At 48.2% G+C, this 18,829-nt stretch overlaps 2 pseudogenes; both read right to left on the minus strand.

Moving 5' to 3' along the window:
* Positions 1-4,085: 4,085 nt before the first annotated feature.
* On the minus strand, positions 4,086-6,969 carry LOC119251256 (patr class I histocompatibility antigen, A-108 alpha chain-like; annotated as a pseudogene).
* Positions 6,970-14,510: 7,541 nt separating this feature from the next.
* On the minus strand, positions 14,511-16,624 carry LOC119251257 (60S acidic ribosomal protein P1-like; annotated as a pseudogene).
* Positions 16,625-18,829: the final 2,205 nt, after the last annotated feature.

The following is an 18,829-nucleotide window of genomic DNA, read 5'->3' on the forward strand; positions in this document are numbered from 1 at the left end:
CCCTTAGGGCCTCCCTAGTTGCGCAGCGGTTGAGCGCTGGGCTGCAAAGCTGCCCGCAGCCTCTGCAGCACTGGTTGGCACGCAGACCTCTCCTGACGCAGACCTCTCCTGCCGCGCCCGCTGCTCCCCTCAGCAGTGTACCTGGATCCTTCTGCCTGTTCTGCTCCTTGCTCTGGTGAATTTTCTCACTCTCCCGCACTTCTGACTGTACCCAGTGCTTGTATAAATAAATAAATCTTAAAAAAAAAGAAAAAAGAAACCAAGACCCTTAGGCATCAACGCCCAGATCAGGAGGCACGACACCCAGAAACTATGAGATTGCCATAGGGAAGTGTCAGGGGCCCAGACCATCTACCCACAAAGATGAGCCCCTCCCTGAAGATGATAAAACCTAATGCTGCCTCCACCAAGAGGCAGCAGTTCCTCTGCCCACCTGTGACTATGCAGTGCTTCCTTTCACTCACTCTCCCTCTGCAGGGCAGCAGCTTCCTGCCTGCTTGTGACCTGAACCAGCTGGGACTTCTCCTCACTGACCTCCCTCAGCGGAGGCTGCTCTCCTCAAGACTGCCCGCCTGCAACCATGCAGGCCTCTCTCAGCAAACCTGTCCCTTCTGGGGCAGCTCTTCCCGCCCGCTTGTGTCTCTGCAAGTATCCTTTACTCTTCTGCCCCTTTTCTAATAAACCTGCTCTTTATTTTTCTTTAACATTAATTATTTTTTTATTTTTTACATCATTGTTCATTTTAAAACAATATTTGCTTTCCCCTACCCCCTCAGGTTGAGTCCCCATAGAATTACCTTCACCAATGAACCATCACCTCAGTCCCCTGTGCTCCTCCCTCCCTCCCTCTGATCCCTCTCCCTCCTCCCCTGCAGGATGGCTCTGATTTATGATTGCCTGTTTTTGCTTTGTTGTGTTTTGTACAGTTGTTATTTTTTTACACTGATGTCTTACTGGGTTCCCCTATATTCCTATTATAAGTGAAACCATACGGTATTTTTCTTTTTCCTTCTGGCTTATTTCACTGAGCATAAATCTTTCTAGCTCCATCCATGTTGCTGCGATTGGCATGAGTTTATCTTTTTTGATTGCTGAATAATACTCCATTGTGTATATAAGCCACATCTTCTTGTTTTTGGGCATTTGGGTTGTTTCCAGGTTTTATCTATTGTAAATAGTGCTGCAATAAACATAAGGGTACAGGTGTTCTTTTGAATCAATGTTTTCGTGTCCTTTGGGTAGATCCCTAGGAGTGTAAAACTGCTCTTTAAATGTAACTAATGTCTCTGTCTCCTGGAGAAACTCACCTGGAAACTCACCAAGTGCTGCTGAAAGGGGAGCTCTGGTGAATCTTTCCCAGAGTGAACCCAAGGACCCTGCACTCCAAACTCACTGACTCCAAAAATGACATCATCAGGAGAGGCAAAAGGTGCCTTATACATGGGCCATGAGGAGGACAGGAGAAGAGATCAATTAAGATCTTACTTTGCAATTTGCCTGTTCTTAGACTTTTATCAGAAATCTGATAATGAATAGTGTTCACAGAAACCTACTATGTAGTTTTCCCTTACTAAATTGATTTAAATAAGAAGCTTACATTTTTAAAGACACCTCTAATTTTATTCATGCATTTATTTATTTATTTATTTATTTTCCAAACCATTGTGTAGATTTATTGCACCTTTAACTCAAAATATTTATCATCTGTGACCCAGGAAATTCCTCCTATTTATCTAGGAGGCCAGGAGAGGAAGAAAACACAACCAAATAGAGGTTAGACTTTGAAGTGTGAGAGCCCATAGCCCAGAGTCTCTCTATGCAGACACTCCGCTCATGTTTGCTGTTCAGGAAGACTCTGGTCTAAAGGCTATTTTTCTGGGCCTAGATTTTCCATTTCAGGATCAAGTAGAGAGGGCAGTCCTGGGATCCAAGGGCGGTGGCTCAGGATTAGGCCCACTTCTTGGTGACATTGGGATGTCACCAGTCCATGTGCGGGAAACTTGGAGGTGCCTGCCGCTTTGATGGCCTCCCAGGCCACTGTTCTGCAGGCTGCGGGGTAGCTGTGCTCCTGCTCAGTGGGGAGGTAAGACAAGTTCAGCCAGTAGTGGTTCTTCGCCACCATCTCCAGGCACTGGATCATGGCCTGCTAACGCCACAAAAGACATGGCACACGCTGCCACCCTTGTTTCCCGATCCACTGGTGCCTGGAATGATTGCAGCAGAGGAGGGAGGTGAGAAGCATGACGCCCACTGTGAGCCCCAGCTGCCCCAAGTCTCTGCACTCGTGGGGGACACAACGGCCCGGAAAGCACCCACCTCGCGAAACCTCCGCTCCCTTTTCCAACCTCTAATTTTCTACTGACCAATAAGCAGCTTAGAAATTTTCCCAACCAACCAGTAAACTTCCTCTATAGCTGTCTAGAAAGTCCAAAGTAATTTTGGCAAAACCCATGGAGTCTGATCGCAGAAGTCTCAACTGAAGAGTGAGATCAGGAGAAGAGGCCAGCAAATTTAGAGGAGGAAGGAAAGGCCTCCTTGAAGTGGAGAACAATCTCTACAGCTTATTCCGCATCCGATTTTTACAGTGACTGGTAGATGCTGAATTAGTTGTCTGATTAAACATACAAAAAGAAGAAAATACCAATAGCTAAATTATCCAAGACCTGATTCCAGATACTTGCTGGAATTCCTTACACAGACGCAAAGATCAGATCCACAAAGCTATTTGCACAAAGTGAAGGAAAAATACATCATAGAAACAGGGCCTCCTTGGTGGCGCAGGCGGTAAAGTATCAACACTACGAAGCTACGCCCAGTCACTGCAGTTAGACCCAGGCCAGGGAGCTGATCCACATGGCACAGAAGACCTCTCCTAACTCACCTGCTGCTCCTGCAGGGAAACAGTGACAGGAGCTGCTTCCTAAACATAGGTTTGTAGCTAGAGGTCCACCACTCAGTGGTGCTTTCAGATGAAACAAATATGGCACCTCCCATAATTTTTTTAACCAAATCCCTGGCTTCCAAAAATAAATGGGAAACTCAAATACCAAATACAGATACCAAATGTTTCCCAATTTCCACTCAACCGAGCCTAACACACTAACAGCTTCCCAAATTGAGGGAGACTCAGATCCCTCCCAAATGTGTGAAGGCAAATGTCTCAGCGTGCACACTGGGGGAACTTACACCAAACACCGGGGGACCGCAGTTTTCCATTTAGTTTCCTTCTCAAAGGTGAATCCATGGGGCTGAGCCAAGCTGTGCCTCTCCTGAGGACATGGGAAGTTCCCAAGAGGAAAAAGTCGGCAGCTACAGGTACACTCCCTCATCCTCCTGGAAGGAGGGTGCTCCCTTTCAGCAGGAGGGTTAGGATGCCAGGCCCCTCTCTGACAGCTGGACTGGTAAGCCCAGGCGTGCCGCCAGGGGCAACTGCTCCATCAGTTGGAAGTCGGAGTTGGGATTGGGAAAGCCAGGGTAGTGTCCAGCTCTTGGCTCTGCCTTGCCAAATTGATACTCAACACTGGCCTCAGTTTCCCTCAGCCAATAAAAGGAAACCATTTGAGGAGAAGGAAATAAACAAACTTGTTAAATGCAGGAGATAAGGCTGCCCATCTGGTACCAGCAGGAAGAGAGAGCTGTCCTACTGTCACCTGTCCTATAGCATCATTATTCCTCAGGAAACACAAAGTCCAGGCAGGGGTGGAGTCAGCTGGGCCTCTGCTGGGGCAGGCAAGTCCAGCAGGGAGAGACACAGGTCAGTGTGGGGAGGGGCGTGGTGGGCAGGGCTGGGCCAGTCTCCCCACCTCCTCACATTATGCTAATAGAAACACAGACACATGAGGATGCCCTTTGCAGCGTAAGAAACCAGGGGATCTTGAAGTCATGATGGGTAGAAGAGAAATCCTGCATCATTCAGTCCCCAGAATGCAGTTATTTCACACTATAAAAGAAAATATCACAAACTCTGGAATCTCATATGTGTTGATATTGTCAATGGTCCACTGCATCCTCAGAATGTCCCCCTCACAGCTTCCCCATAACCTGTCCCATCATCTCTGCCACTGCAGGCCTCCACGGTCTCATCTTTAGCATCTGTGAGGCACATCAGAGCCCTGGGCACTGTTGCCGCCTGGGGGAGAACAAAACAGAAAACCTACTTAGAGCCATGAGAGATGAGACCACAGGAGGGACTGATGGGGATGACTCCCCCAAGGGCTCCACCTACACTGTCCCCAGGGCCTCAGGGATAAACCCCTGAACCACACTTACCTGCAGCCAGAGTGTAGCTTCTTCCTTGTCCTCCTGTGGGAAGAAACATCATGTGAGACCAGGGAGGAGTCAGCCCATGAAATCCTAAAGGCATCCCCGAGTCCTGGACCACAGGGAAGTTTCCAGAACTGTGACTGAGGACCCACGGCAGGACTGGGAAATATGAGGAAAAGAGATAAGAGATGAAGTGGAACAGCCATCTCTTAGAGTCTGTCCTCAGCAGGGACCTTCCCTTGACATTTGCTGGGAACCAGGTCCCCGTCACCAGAATGAACAGCCAAGGTGAACAATAGGTGATTTATTTTCATAAGGGTTGTACAAAATAGTGGGGATTAGCAATCAGCTCCAGACTGGGCAACACATGTATGTGTACAGTATTTCCATTCACTAAATAGGCAAGTTCTCCCTGGGACATGAAAGCCCCAGTGGACAAGACCCCCCACTCCCTTCCCTACCTGAGCGCTTCTTCCTCCACATCACAGCTACAGCCACCGCAGCTCCAGTGAGCACAGCTGCAAGGAGAGCCAGGCCAGCAATGATGCCCGCGGTGGGGATGGAGGACTGAGGAGGGGGCACTGGAAGGGAAGGGGAAGTCAGACCTTGACCCCAAGGCCTCCTCTTGACTCTATGAAGATCTCCAGAAGGGCTTTTGATCCCCTTGAGAAGAGCCTCTGTGCCCACATCCCCCTCCTTACCCCAACTCAGGACTCGGGGTTCCAGCAGCCCCTGGTGCTGGACATGGCAAGTGTATCTTTGCTCCTCTCCAGAAGGCACCACCACAGCCACCCACTTCTGGAAGGTTCCATCCCCCCCAGGCCTGGTCTCCACCAGTTGCACATTCTGGGTCAGGTCCTCCCCATCTCGCTGCCAGGTCAGGGTGATGTCTGCAGGGTAGAAGCCCAGGGCCCAGCACTTCAGGGTGACCTCATGCTCAGAGGTAAGGTGATGCGTCACATTTGTGTTTGGGGGAACTGTGGAGAAGGGTGAGAACATTCACACTTGGGATTTCTTCCACAAACACTGAAGCAGCCTCACTGACCATCCTCAAAATGGACAAGGCAATGAGTTTGGAAGGAGGAAGCAGAAAACCCTGAAAGCCTAGTGTGGGGAATGTAAGATAATCTTTCACTAATTAGAAAGTTTTAGGATTGGGTTAAGAGCCTGAGGTAGGGAGATGCAGGTCTCTAAGGAGAACAGACTTTTCTCTTGATGTGGGTGGAGGGTGAATGAGGAATTATATCTCACACCAAAAACAAAACTTGTTAGAGAAACTAATCGTTCCCAAATTGACAGAGAAATTAATTGTTCCCAAATTGGCTGCCTAGGCAAATGGAGCCAGTGACAGCTGCTCTCCCCTCCATCTCGGGAGAGACTGGATTCCTTCACTGGCCTTGAGTTACAGAAGGGCCCTGTGGGCGAGTCTCTCTCTAGGACAGAAAATGAAACCCTGGGGGTCTCCTCCCTCTCCAAGCAGAAAGAAGGCCTCTTCTGAGCATTATCCCATTTTCCCTGTGGGGGCCAGGAAAGGGGAGGTCAGGAGTCCTCTAGGCCCCTCTCACCTGTGCGCTGCAGCACCTCCTTCCCCATCTCCAGGAATTTGTGCAGCCACTTCATGCACCTGTCCTCTACAAGGTTCCTGACGCGCTCTGCCTCACCGCTGGCCTCCCACTCGCGCAGGGTGATCTGAGCGGCCGAGTCTGCCGCGGTCCAGGAGCGCAGGTCCTTGTCCAGGGAGATGTAATCCGCGCCGTCGTCGTAGGCGAACTGACTGTACCCTCGGAGGAGGTGCCCGTCGGTCCCCGATTCGCAGCCAAACATCCTCTGGAGGGTGTGAGACCGTGAACCCCGACCACGCGTCAGCATCAGTCTTACCGGATCTCACACCCTAAATAAACCTAAACTGAAAATGAAACCGCGCAGAAGACAGTCCTGGGGGTCTTCCCGGGTTGAGGGTCTAGGTGGCCCCTACAGCCTTGGGGTGTCGCTTGGACTCGGGGCGACCCGATTGGGCATGCGGGTGTGACCTGATCCTGGGCCCTCGTAGCTCACCGTCCTCGCTCTGGTTGTAGCGGCCTCGCAGGTCCCTCAGGAGGGCTTTGAACTTCTTTGCGTTGTTCCTTTGGTTCTGAGTCTCCTCGTCCAGGTCCTCCTGCCCCACCTGCCCCGCCCAGGGCGCCCGCGGCTCCACACTCTGGCCCGGAGAGTCGCTGTCGAACCGCCCCAACTGCGTGTCGTCCACGGAGCCACGGCGATGAAGCGGGGCTCCCCGAGGCCAGGGCGGGATGTAGCGGTGTAGAAAAGCCTCAGGGAGTGGGGGCCTGGGGCGGGAGGGAGACCCGGGCTGACCACCCTTCTGCAGCGGTGCCTGAGTCCTTGTCTGACTGGGACATAGAAGGAGGCTGGAGGTCTAGAGAGATTGACAAGGGCGGCGGGAGAAGGGCCAGGACTGGGGGGGGGGGGGGGTAGGCAGACAACGGGAGGCTGGAAGCCAGGACTGGTTTGGGGAGAGGAAGGTCAATAGAGCCAACTGCGGGGCATATCGCGCCTTTCCCGGGGTCCTGCGCCCTCGCCCAGGTCCCCTGGCTCCCTCTACGCAGCGCTCATTTCCCCGCAGGCACCGCACTCACCCGTCCAGTTCACCGCCAGGGTCAGGGCCCGCGACAGCAGCAGCAGGAAGGGTAGGGGCTTCCAAACTAACATCTGACCTGTCTCCGGAGAGTCTGAGTCCTGGCGCTAAGGTGGAGACTGTAACTGGACCGCGGTGGTGCCCATCGGTTTCTCCGGAAACCCTCCAGGCAATGGGGAGTGAGAACAGGGGACTAGTAAGGAATACCCAGGGTGAAACAGGTGAGAGGGAGATGTGAAACTGAGGGGAAAGAAGAATCCTTCACCCAGATACCTGTGCAGGCACTTGAGGCCACACCCTGGGACTTGGGACTTTACCCTGTGGGTTCCCCTCCTCCAAGTACACTTTTATGACTCTGTCTCCCTGAGTCAGGCCCGGGGACTGGGTCAGCATTTCTCAAACATTTTCCTTTTAGGATCCGCGTACAGTCTTGCAAACTAGCCAGAACCCCAGGTATAACTTTGTTTATGAGGTTATAGCTATCAGTATTATCACACTGGGAATAAACCATTTTTAAAAATGTTACTATTTCTCTGAGATTGTGAAAAATATGGTGGTTCCCAGGCGGGAAGAGGGAGGAAGAGGAGACTAGAGAGGGATATGGGATAGTGTCGTGGTGCAATAGCTTTGTGAGAAGGTAAGTGAAGCATGTGCACGTGTTGAGATGTGAAATGTTACTCCTGAAATTATGTAATTGTGGAAATGAATTACAAATCAATAAAATCCAATAAAAATAATTTTTCTTAAATCTGAAAAAAATTAAAATGTTACCATTTCATTTAGAATGGCATTCATAAGCCAATGCATGTTAACATACAAGCACTGGGTATAGTCAGAAGTGCGGGAGGGTGAGAGAATTCACCAGAGCCAGAGCAGGGAACAGAACAGGCAGACTGAGGAAGTACACTGCTGAGGGGAGCAACGGGAGGCAGGAGAGGTCTGGGCGCCATGTGGGACCCTCGCTCTGTGCCCAGGGATCCAACTGGCGCTGCAGAGGCTGCGGGCAGCTTGGCAACCCAGCGCTCAACCGCTGCACCACTGGGGAGGCCCAACAGGAACTATTCTTAAGAAAAACAACTATTATGAAAATAATCAGGCAATGAGAAGAGTGGGGACATCTATCTTCTTAACAAACTCTGTACAAGTACTGGACTTGTATTATTAAGTACATCCATCTATTAAAAAAATAAAGTAGGACAATTATAACAGTATAGTGCATAGAAGTTCTGTGAATGTGATCTCCCTTTCAGTATCTCATTATACATAAAAGTTTTGACCCCCAGTTGATTGTGGGAAACTGACACCTTGGAAAGAGAAACTGCACCACCTGCATAGGGGTGACCAGGATGTGGAACAACTGGGACCCCCACTCACTGCTGGCAGGAACACCAAATAGCACGGTCTCTGTGGAAGTTATCTGACAGCTTCTTATAAAGTGAAGTACAGACTTACTCTAGAACCTGCTGATCACCCTCCTAGGTGTTCACTCAACTCATCTGAAAAGTTATGTTTGCACAAAATCTGCACATGAACATTCATAGAAGAGCACCCCTTAAGTGTGGACGCCACATAGTGACGCCTTCCGAGACTGCAGCGTGGAAAGGGAGGGACATAGAAAAGAAAGAACTTCCCAGGGAGGATAGTGGGAGACTGGACCTCAGCCAGGGGGGAAGGTGATACCATTAGTTAAGGCCAAGAGCATTTTATTCCCCCTTACTCTGTTGTTGAAAATGGAAGTTCCTGTGTGTGGTCTCTTCTTTGAACCAATCACCCCAGTCAAGCAGTACATTCTACACAATCCCTGAGCAGCGCTCCCCTAATGCCAAGACCATCCAAACCAGGAAGAGTCTGAGAGACTGACTCAGGAGGAGCCTGCCAGAGGAGCCTCAGGAGACATGGCTGGGACTTTGCTTAATGTGGTATCAGGATGGGAGCCTGGAACAGAAAAAGGAAAAAAATAAACAAACAAACACTAATTACATCCAAATAAGCGTGGAGTTTAGTAATAACATATCTGTGTCACGTCATTAGCTGTGCAAACATTGAAGGAAGAAAATAGGAAATGGGAACAAGCAGTGGGTTAGGAGCAGAAGGCCCCCAGCCTCAAGCCCATTTCTCAAGTTGAACAATCAGTGGGAACCCAGAGGGATCCCCCAAACACAGATGTCTCAAACTCATTTATCAAACTAAATGGGAAACTGTGGATTGGCATCAGGACCACCAACTCAGTTAACAATGGAATGTGCAGGACACTGACAATGACAGGATGCTGAGACCACAGACCAAAGTTGGTTCTGGGAAGACAGGCCAGGGAACGTGGGCAATTCAGTGGTCACACAGATCCAAAGAGATGTGAAATTATTCCCCTAAATCACACATGGTACTGTAAATCAGTGTTGCTTCAATTTAAAAAAAATTAAAAATAGCCCTCAGGAAAGGAAGAGGGAGTGGAAGGGAAAAGCATCTGCTTTGCAGTCTCCAGGGTGTTGTCATCAAGGGGCTGCAGAGGGAGGCTCTGGGGATAGAGGATGGTGCCTCAGCCACAGGGGAGCCCCAGAGCCTCCTCTCCCCTCCTCCACTCCCTCCACCCCTCCCCTGGTGCCAGGGCAGCTCACAGGGCATCGTCACCACCTCCCCCCAGGGATGCTCAGCCCCAGCTCACCCTCTCAGCCTGAGTCACACACACCCAGCCTCTCCCCTGGCTGCCAGACTAGGACGGCGCCGCAGCGCCCCCGTGTGGCCACAGGGTCGAACACAGAAGACCCAGAGCCCTTTGGCCTCCCAGAGGAACAGAACTGCACACAATGGGGAGCCCCCATAAAGAGTCAGGTTCGGTATCTAAATTGTTTCAACAAATACACGCTGACATGGTGATTTCTCCCCATTAATAACCAGACTTGTATCAGGCAGGAGCAGATCCCCAGCCCACAACAGGTAATACCAGCACCAGGGTGGGCCCCACAAACATACCAGGTCTCCTCAGGCTCTTGGGATGAGACCTTGACCCAGAGGCCCTGCCACGTGTTCCTGCTGCTCATTTTGAAGACCAGAGCTGGGCCACCTGTCACCACCCAATGCCAATAACGTAGAGACAGGAATTGAATCTTCAAGTTGTGCTTTAATCAGACAGCGGCAATCTGAGGATGGGGGTTAACACCCTAAAGAAACCACCTTCCCATTTCGTTTCCAGCTGCCTCTTTATAGTGAGATGAACACAGACAGTTGGGCAGTGAGCAGGCCTTCACCGCTGCCAGGACCCCATAATGTGCAGCCCCCGGAGCTCCTTATCACCTTCTTGCATACCTGGCCTTGGGCTCATCCCCCTGTGCTGAGGCTGGTCTTCAGGTAGTGCTGCTCCCCGCTGCCTCCAGATGTGTGCTTGGGCTGAAGATTAATTTAGAGCAGACAGGCCATAAGCAATGTGTGTGCAGGTTTCCTCCTATACAGTGTGGGGTCCCTTATCTGTCCCCCATCCCGTTCCTAACCCCTGTCAGTTCCAGAGATGGAGGCTCACCCTCCAGGGAATCAACTCTAAACTCTCCATCCCTAGGATGGGCTGGAAGAGGAGCAGGAAAGACCCTCAAGGGCAAGGAAGGGCTGAGGGTCCTGGAGGAGTGAGAAGAGGGAGGAAATAGGGGCTTTAGGGGAGGGAGGCCAACAGGAGTGGAGGGGGAGGAGCCAGAGGATGGGGACAGGGAAGGGTCAGCTTAGGGGACACTGGTGGGAGGGATGGTCTGTGTGGGAGAGGCCCAGGGGCTCTGGCTAGAGCTGGGAGAGTCTATTTTCACCTACATGGTAACTATTAGGGGTCAGCTGTTTAATTGGCTGGGAAACTGTACTTAAGTTTAAAGAATTTTCCACACTTAGACTTTTGCTAATATTCAAGCACACAGGGAAGAAAGGGAAAAGAAGATAAAGTGGGTTTCCGCTCTTCCAGAGCAAGCCCCCCTTATTCTGGGGTGACAGGGAGAATCAAGGAGCCCAGAGGGGAGAGACAGGGCCTGTGATGCTTCTGGGGGCAGCCCTGGGCCATAACCTGGGTTTCAGAGCCCATCCCTGAGCTGGGACCTCACAGTCCAGTCTGAGTCCATCTCAGCTCACAGCCCTCAGCCCCTGGACACCATCCAGGCACCAGGAGCCACTGCACCAGAAGGAGTGGCCCAGCCCTTGGCCTCTATATTCTGGAGCACAGAGGGAAGGGATGGGAGGAACCTGGGTTCTGCAGTGGCCACATATCAGCCAGGAGTTGAGGCTTCAGCTGCTGACTAGCTTTTCCCCAAAACAGAATGTGTCCCCCCATCCCCAGACCTCAAGGGCCAGGTGTCTACACACCAAACCCAAGATGCAAAGGTGGACCTTCCTGTCTAGGGTCAGACCACCCACATATGGAGCCTGGAAGATGGCCCTTTCCACTCCCCTTTGACCTCAGAGCCCAGCCCTGGTGTCCTGTCTCTCCTTCCCCCTCCTGAACCAAAGGGAGAGGAGCCTGCTGCCTGGGTCCCTCAGGCCTCACTCCCTGCCCCTCCCGACCCTGAAATAAAGGCCCCGTTGTCCTGAACCCACAGTGACATTTTGGCCCTGCATGATGGCCTAGGAGTCCTGGGGGTTATGTTTCATGCTAAGACTCTCCAGGACCCCAATAAACTGTAACTGAGTCAAGCCTTGCAGCTGGGCAGAATGAGTGAATTCTGGATGTAATTCTGGGACCACCAGGACTTCAGTAAGTAACAACCCTGCCATTTGACCAGGACTCCCCTCGCCCAAGTGCCAGAGTCTCAGAGGCAGTGGATGGGGTGGTCTGGCTTAGACTGACCCCATGTACTCTAGGCTGTGTGGCCAGTGAGGAGGGGCATTGAGTTCTTGCTCCTTGCTTGGCTCCTGGCCCATATGAGCTAGTGGGTTTCTCCTCCCCCTCCAAACAAAAGGACAAGCCCATCCCACCACATACCAGGGATCTCTCAACCTTTCCCATCTCAGCCTCAGCTCCAAGGAGTCCCACACTTATTCTTTCATCAACATATTTTTTTGGTACCTAGTGTGTGCCAGATGCTAGGCTATTTGGGATATTTCAGGTGAAACCCTTGTCCTCTTGTACTTCTGGGAGCCTCATGCTGATGGGGCGCTGGACAGTAAACAGCAAAGCAAATTCAGTCAGTGATCAGGGCCAGCCAGTAAAGAGTGACTTTGAGAAGCAGCCAAGGTCGGAAAGATGAGGGAGTCGATTATAAATCTAAGTACTATCTTCAGGAGAGACTTTCCTGTAGGTGACATCTGAGCTCAGACCTGAAGGAGGTCCTCCCTGTGCTGCTGTGAGGAAAAGTGTTCTAGAATCACCCACAACCTAGGCCATCCCTGTGCCAACACCACATCGTTTTCATCACCTGAGCTTATACTAAGCCTTGAAACTAGGTGCTGTGTCTCCTCCATATTTCTTCTTTAAAAAAAAGCATTTTGCTAAGTTTTTTGTAGTTGCATAAGGTTGTGGGGAAAAATTTGTCAATGTCTTTTAAAAACAGTGACCAAAATTTTGATTGGCATTTAGGATTCATGATTGAATTGACTTTAATCTAAAGATCAAGTTTAAGATTAATGAGTATTCCAGTCCTGAATGTGGCCTTTCTCTCCATATATTTCCTCTTCCTTCACTTTGTATTAGTGGTACTATGTAAGTATCAGTTTACAATTCTTTTTTTTCCTTAGGTTTCACAAACTATATGGATTTTATTCATTTATTGATTGATTTATTTTTATTGATGTTGATTTACATCGCAGTGTACGTCTTAGGGGTCTATGCCTCTACAAATACATGTGATTTCACCACACCCACTGCCAAAGCCCCAGTAATCCTGCTCTGGCTGGACCTCCTGCCTTTGCTCCCATCCTGTCATGCTCCCCTTCTGATAGCCTTCCTCACAGTGCAGGTGCTCCTCCCCCTCCTGTTCCTACCCCTCCCTCCCCCACCCTCTCTTGCCCTCTGGAAGTCTCAAATCTGTGGTCAGTTTTCAAGCTTTATCCTTGTCTGACCTTTTGTTGGTTTCCTTATATTCCACATGTAAGTGAATCAGTGTACAAATCTTAGACACTTTCTTTAACTTGATGTCAAGTATTTTATTTTGATACTGTTATAAGTGGAATTTAGAATTATCCATTTTCCTAATTTTACATTACTGCTGCATTGAAATACAGTTGACCTGGTGCTTCTCAGTTCTGTTGAACTCACCTGTTAAGTCGATCCTTTGCCTAAGGATTTTCTGTGGACATGATCACATCAGCTACATATTATGCACTTTACTTTTTCTTTATAATTTATAGCCCTTTTGTTTCTTTTTCTTGCATAACACTCTATGTAAGATCTGTAGTATAATGCGTACTAGAATTGAAAAGCAACATCCCTGCCTTGTTCTTTAAGTAGGAAATATTGGGGCCTCCCTGGGGGTACAAGGGGTTATGCGTCAGCACTATGAAGCAATCCACAGCTACTGCAGCATGAGTTCTATCCCTGGCCAGGGAGGTGACCCACATGGCACAGCAGACCTCTGCTGACTCACCTGCTCCATTTCAGTACATCTGTCTGTTCTGCTTCCCACTCTGTCTCTGGTGATCCTCTCACACACACACTCCCCTTCCCCCGAAATTCTGGCCTGTACCCTAGTTCTTGTATGCATAAATAAATAAATAAATCTTTAAGTAGGAAGTATTGAGTATTCACCATGAAGTACGATGTCAATCAATTGTTGATTTTTCATAGACAGTCTTTTTCAAATTGAAGAAATGATATGTTTATTCCTACTTTCCTGGGAGATTTTACCATAAATAGGTATTTAATACTTAAAATCTTTTTCTGCATGGAGATGATCAAAATATCTGCTATGTAAATGTCCAGGATTTATTTTTGTCATTACTGTTCTCTATTATATGACTATACTATATTAGACTGATATTTATATATTTATTCAAAACTGAAGCTTGAGATAAAACCTAGTAGGGCATGATGTATTGACTTAGATTTGCTGATATTTCCTATGAAATCAGGAGAGACATTGGTTTGAAATTACCTTTTGATATTTTTCTCTGGTTTTGATGTAAAGTTACACAGCTTCCTAAATGATTTGGAGGGTGTTTCTTCCTCCTCTGTTTTCTGCAACAGTTTGGGTAGGTCTCCTGTTAATACTTAAATGTTTGATAGACACACTGTGAAGCTATCTGTGCCTGGGTTTTCTTTGGGGAATATTTTTGAAATGAATTTCATTTCGTTAGCTTATTCAGGATTATTTAGGGTTCGTAATCTTAATTCAGTTTGGTTATTTGTGTCATCAAAGGACTTGTACATTTCACATCAGTCATCAAATTTACTTGCTTAAATTGTTCAATTTAATCTCCTGTTACCCACATCAAATTCTGTATTTCCCTGCAATTCTGCTTTTCCTATATCCTACAAATTTTATTTATATTTTCATAAATTCAAAAGCATCCCAATTTTCATTGTTATTTCATTTTTATTATTTTTTATATATTTATTTTTCCCACTCTTACCTCGAATAACTACATGAATGATGCTGCTCAATAAAACAGGTTATTAGGGAAAGACATTAAAACATGTCCTCTTTTTTTTTTTTTAAGAGTTCAAATTTTTATTGAACGTGTTACAAAAGACCTTTAGTCAAAAAGACCAAAGCCCATGTCATCATCAGACTCCTCAGATTCTTCTTTCTTTGCCTCTACTTTCTTCTCCTCAGCTGGAGCAGCAGCAGTGGAAGGAGCAGGACCCCTGCAGGGGCAGCCCCTGCAGCTGGGACAGGCCCACCAGCCCCTACATTGCAGATGAGACTTCCAATGTTGACATTGGCCAGGGCCTTTGCAAACAAGCCAGGCCAGAAAGGTTCAACATTTACACCTGCTGCTTTAATGAGCGCATTGATCTTATCCTCCGTGACCGTGACCGTGACCGTCACCTCGTCGTCGTGCAAGATGAGAGCCGAGTAGATGCAGGCAGGCGAGCTCCGAGACCGAAGCCATGGTGCGGGCGAGGGCTGGACAGACGCTGTCAGGCGCGGTGCTAGTCGCCGGATGAAGTGAGGGGCTCACCCCAACGCGGCCTTAGCTTCCTCGGAAGGACCAAGCACCTTAGCAACAGCTGAGGAAAAGAAAACATGTCCTCTTCATGTGTGAGGACTACAGTTACTTTTACTTTCCCATTTGTAACATTTCATATTTTTTTAGAAGGAATGTACATTATAGCACATAAATTCTACATTATGCATATACATCTAACCAGAATAAGGCAGGTCTTCCTAAATTTTGAAGGGGACAATCGGTATTGGTCCTCAGGCTCAGCACAGAGCTGAAGGACTGGGCTCCGTGTCTGCTCTGGGCAGGGCCCTTCCAGCCCTTCCTCCCTCCTCAGGATGCTGTTCTCTGTAGGGTCCACTCAGGGTCTCGCCCTTCTCTTCTGAGTATTGGCCTTTATTACATTGTAAATTCTGATGCTTTTAAGAAAATGACATTTTTAGCATTTTTTCAGTGGGAAGGTGTGTCCATCCATCCAGCCCACCTTTGTCAGGTGGAAATTCTAAGGCAAAATCATTCAGTGACAAGATGGCAGTTTCTAGAGTAGAGGCTCAGAGCCTGAGAACACGTGACTGAGGGGGATCTGCCAAGTGTTTCATAATGTCAGGGATTCTTGTGTAATTAATTTTTCATAATAAGCTACTTTAATAATAATTAATATTCATGCCCAGACAAGAGAATTCAAAAGCAACTTAAGAATAAACAAAAATAATGAGTCACATCATCTCCAGTCACCCAAGTCCTCTCCACTCAGAAACCACTGCAGCTTATGCCTGGATATCAGTGTTAGGGCTATGAAAGAGCTCAGGTCACAGACTGGGAGAAAAGATTTGAAAATTACATAACTGATGAAAGACATGTTTTAGAGCATGCATGGAAGCCTTAGATTCAACAATGAGGAAACAAATAACTTTTAAAAACTTACAAAACTCTAAACAGACACCAAGGCAGCTACAGTGGTGGCAAATATATGAGAAGATACTTGACATCTTGTCTGTAGGGAAATGGCAAAGAAAACAACAAGCAGTTGCTATTACACACCTGCTGGATGGTTTAGATCCCAAAAATTGCACTTCAGTCTCTTTATCCGCATGGAATAGAATCCTAGACCCCAGTGGGTGCCTGAAACACTGGCAGCACCAAACCCTGTCCATAATAAGATTTTCCTCATGCAAATAGGCTAAAGCTTAATTCATAAATTAGGCAGAGTGAAAGATTAATAATAATATCAACTAATAAAATAGGACAATTATAACAAATTATTGTAATAATTGTATATGTAAAATATATGTAATATATAATAATAACATAACAATAACAATAATAATTTGCTGCATACCTTACAAAAGCTTTGGAGCCCATTTGATTGAGGGAAACTGAAACTTTGGAAAGTGAAACTTCAGAAAAGGGGGGACATTGTGCACCAGGTGCCAACCAGGATGGGGAGCAACAGGGACCCCCATTCACTGCTGGCAGGAATAGCAAATAGCGCATTCACTATGGAAGAGATTTGGCAGTTTCCCATAAAGCTAAATACGCACTTACCCTAAAACCTGCTGCTCACTTTCTTAGCTATTTCCCCAACTCATCAGAAAACTCACATTTACACAAAAACTACACACAGTGTCTAGAGAGCATACCCCTTAACCGTGGGCTCTGCATGGTCATTCCTTCCATAGGCTACAGTGCTGAGAGAAGACACAGGGAAGAAAGACCTTCCCAGGGAGGAAGTGGAGACCCAACCTCAGGGGGGGAAGGTGACATCACCAGTGAGGAGCAGGTGCAGGTGACTCTCTAGGGCGCTGTGCTGAGAAGGGCACTTCATGTGTGTGATCTCTTCCCCACCCCAACCACCACAGTCAATCAACCTCAAATTGAGGGCCCTCCTACAACATACCTGCGCAGTGCTCCCCTAATTGTCAAGACCATCAAAAATCAAGGAGAGCCTGAGAGACTGACTCAGCCAGAGGAGTCTCAGGAGACATGATTGGGGCTAAATGTGGTATCAGGATAGGATGCTGGGGTAGAAAACAGAAAAACCATGACATACAAATTAAACATGGAGTTTAGTAATAACGTGTCACCATTTCTTCATTAGCTGCACAAATTAAATAGTGATATAAGATGTTAGCAACAGGGGACATGAGTGTGGGAAACACAGGGACTCTGTACTGAAATTACATTTCCATAATTATAAACTTTTGAAAATAATGATGTCTACTTAAAAAACAGCCCCCAGTAATGTAGACTGGTCCGTTCCCCGTGGAAAAAAATAATAATGTGTTTTCACAGAGTATTAAAAATGACATAGCATATAATCCAGCAATTCCACCCTTTGGTTTTTAATACAAAAAATGCAAAAACACTTATTTGGTGGGACATGTGCTCTCCTATGTTAATTGCAGCACTGTTTACAAGAGCCAAGTTATGGATCCAACCTAAGAGCACCCAACTAGATGAGTGGACCAAGAAGGTGGATCTATACACAAGGGAATACTCCTTAGTGACCAAAAAAGACAGACTCTTGTCATTTGCAGCAGTGTGGGTGGGCTGGAGGGGATTATGCTAAATGAGGTAAGTCAGAAGGAAAGACAATACTAAGTGGTGTCACTCATATGTGGACTATAGAGAGAGAAAACAAAGGGTCAGATAAAGCCAAGCAAACCACAAACCCTAGGTACAAGACGAGCTCAGAGACTATTAGTGGGAGAGGAGGGGGGATTTGGACAAAGTGGAAAGGGGACAGAATGGACTACAGTGAAGGACTGTGGGAACTCTGCTGGTGGGTGTGGTCACAACTCCCTAGGCAGGAGATCCTACACCTCTAAAACACAACACTGTAAACCAATGTTAGCTCAATAAAATAATTTAAAAATCAAAACTAAGTCAATAAAATGTAATTACAAATCAAAGGGCTTCAAAAAAAAAAAAAAGGCACAGGGAGTGGAAGGGAAAAGCATCTGCTTTGCAATCTCCAGGGTGTTGTCACCAAGGGGCTGCAGAGAGAGGCTGTGGGGAGAGAAGATGGCACCTCAGACACAGGCAGCTGCAGAGCCTCCTCTCCTCTCCTCCACTCCCCCACCCCAGCCTGGTGCCAGGGCTGCTCACAGGGCATCTTACCCCCTCCCGGCAGTGATGCTCAGCCCCAGCTCACCCTCTCAGCCTGAGTCACACACACCCAGCCTCTCCCCCTGCTAGACTAGGACAGTGCCGCAGCGCCCCCGTGTGGCCACAGGGCTGAGGGCAGAGGGCAAGAACCCTCTGATCTCACAGGTTCTCAGGGTCTCCCAGCAGGAATGAGTTGTGCATGAGGGGGATCCCCTATACCTCTCATGTTCTATGTCCAAATTGTTTCCTAAATTATACACAGAAACAGATGGTCCCTCTCCATCAATAATCATTCTCTTTGGTTCTGGGAGAAGATCCCCAGGCGATAACAGCTGGTTCCCAGGACCAGGGTGGGCCCCACAAAACAGCAGGCCTCCTCAGTCTCCTGGGATGAGATCTCCACCCAGAGTCCCTATCACTTGTTCCTGCTGCTGACTTCATGGTTGAAGGCTCCTCCTCCAGGGAATCAACTCTAAATTCTCTACTCCTAGCTTGTGCTGAAAGAGGGGCAGGAGGAGAGAGCCCCAGGGTTATGCGCTTGGAATAGGGAGGCTCCTGGAGGAGTGAGGAGAGGGAGGAAATAGGACTCTTAAGGGATGGAGGCCAAGAGGAGTAAAAAGGGAGGAACCAGAGAGGATGAGGGCAGGGAAGTGTCAGTTTAATGGATACCTGGGTAAGAAGGATGGTCTGTGTGGGGAGAGGCCAGGGGCTCTGGCTGGGGCTGGGAGAGTCTCTACTATAACTTGAATGATAATTACA

Source organism: Talpa occidentalis, unplaced genomic scaffold (assembly GCF_014898055.3).
Source record: "Talpa occidentalis isolate TD23 unplaced genomic scaffold, MPIMG_talOcc4v2.1 talOcc4.2, whole genome shotgun sequence".
Taxonomy (NCBI): domain Eukaryota; kingdom Metazoa; phylum Chordata; class Mammalia; order Eulipotyphla; family Talpidae; genus Talpa; species Talpa occidentalis.